This window comes from Arachis duranensis, chromosome 10 (genome assembly GCF_000817695.3).
Source record: "Arachis duranensis cultivar V14167 chromosome 10, aradu.V14167.gnm2.J7QH, whole genome shotgun sequence".
In the NCBI taxonomy this organism is placed as follows: domain Eukaryota; kingdom Viridiplantae; phylum Streptophyta; class Magnoliopsida; order Fabales; family Fabaceae; genus Arachis; species Arachis duranensis.
This window is the reverse complement of record NC_029781.3, coordinates 17,922,151-17,924,614: the sequence shown is the minus strand read 5'-3', so window position 1 is coordinate 17,924,614 and position 2,464 is coordinate 17,922,151.

The window sequence follows — 2,464 nt, the reverse complement described above, 5'->3', positions numbered from 1 at the left end:
GACTGAACGCGTACTCAAATTCCAGGCCCACGCGTACGTGAGGACATGCGTTTTCCAAAAAAATTTTGCCAAGTCTGAAATGCTGTAGAATTCCAAATTTCAAGTCCAAACTTTCGACGCACATAACTTTTTTGTTTTAAAATATTTTTCATCCATTCTTTGAACGGCGTAAACTTCACGGACTTAATTTTCATTTAAAATAGATTTCAAATTCTTCAGAGGTTCGGAAGCCAAGTTATGACTCACCGAAGTTCAGCCAAAAAAAAACCAAATTTACATGATCCAAACCTTCATTTTCATAAACCAACCTCAACTCTTCCTTCCTTTACACATATAACCAATCACAACAATCATACCAATTATAATACCAAAACTTCCATCACCTTACTTTTGTCACTCACACATCAATATATACATAAACTCTTTACCCATAACTTATTACTCTAGTCACAATAATCACCATCAAACCACTACAATTCATATTCATTCACCTTCTCCACTTTACAAGCACCAATAAATCTTTAATTGGCATTCCAAATTCAGCACCAACAATTTAAACCAAAACTCAATATTTATCATCAAACACTAATCAAACACTAATCAATTTACATGTTTGTACATTCATCCCTATCTTATAGTCCACTAGCCTAAATCTTCACAGAACATTATATATTATATACGCGAAACCTAAACCATACCTTGGCCAATTTTCACACATTATCCCAAGCAACCCTCTTAGACGAAAAGGCAAAGATTTAACACCACAATTCAGCTCTAACACCCACCAAGTTTTCAATCAAACTTCCAATAGCTCCAAATCATATATATACACATACACCTAATACATGATTCATATACCTAAATACCGAATTCAATACCCAACATATAAAATTAAGGAATTAGATAGGATTCTTTAAATTCTCACCTTACCAAAGCGTCACACAACAAGAGTGAACATTTTTCTCAAGCTAATCGAGTCCTATAACATCAAGGATAAAAAATCTCAACACATGTAGTCATGATTTTCGAAAATCAAGGGGTAGAGAGACTCGGTGATCGAAAGAGAAGCTTACCAATGAAATTGTTCCGATAGGTTTGTAGAGATCGACGCGCTGGACGCGTGGCCACAAATAGTGCGACGATCGGAGCTTGGAGTGAGAAGTTATGGTGGTTGGAATCAAAGCCTAGGGTTGGAACCCTTCTCTTCTCTCCCCTTGCATAGCTTCAGCATTCTTGGCTGAATGGAGATGAAGAGTGTTGCTTCTCTTAAGTGTATGGGCTGATGGGTTGGATCTTGGGCTCATTTTGGTCTTGGTTCAATCGGTTCGACTCGTTCGACTCAATTTTAGGCTAAATTCTTTAAAATTTGTGTCAAAATTCTCGTTTTAATGAGTTTTATCCTAATTTAATATAAAATTCACATTTTTAATTTTTTTATTAAAATTTAATTTATTGACTATTTATTTACTAATTTAACGGGATTTACAAAAATATCCTTCAATAATCATTATTATAATTATATATTAGTAATAATAATATAAAATATATATTTATTATTAATGTAATATATTTAATTTATTTTTAATATTTTAACTTCTTACAAAAATATTTTGGGTAAATATTTTTTGTTTATCATATCGATTAAGCAGCATATCGCTGTCTATGTATTCTTTTATTATAAGTAGTACTAGATAAACAATTGTCTATTAACCAAGTTCTTAATTTAAATTCATGTTCTGAAAATATCTATCTGTCTCTCTCTCTTTAATATATAGATTTTTTTTTAAGAAGAAGTATAGGAATTTAATGGAGTATGTGTATAATGTATATAATTGTGGTTTAGGGATGTTCGATTAAGTAGGATATCAGATATTTATTATTTCAAGTATCCGGATGGTTATTTTGAATAGAGACTAAAATATATGTTATTTAATTCTCGCAAGAAAAAAAAAGTGTACATTTGAAAGATAGAGAAAACAATTAGTATTATTTAGACATCTTACAAGAAAGAAAAGGATCATTTTCTAAAAAAAAAAAATTATTAATGGCGTGTGAAGAATTATTTAAACGATAAATACATGAGCATATGGATCCATGTCTTTCTCTAGCTCTCTCTCTCTCTATATATATACACTAGCACTAAACTTGTCCTTTTACCTTGTTAATTTGAAATAATTTTTTCTAAGAATAAAATTTCATTAATTAAATTAGTCTTGGTTTTACAGTTAGCTTCATCTCTATTAATGTAAACAATAGCTTTTGGAAGGAGGTGATCTTCAAAGTGGGAATATTGGTGACTATGAAAGATGAAATAGATTTTAATTAATAGGATTAGTTAATGACTTGTTGTAATTGCGAAAATAAATCAATTCCAACTCATCCTTTGAAAATATTACATATTGCTAAATATCTAAATATATTGTTTTGCACACCCATCACAGAATAAATAATAATATATTACATT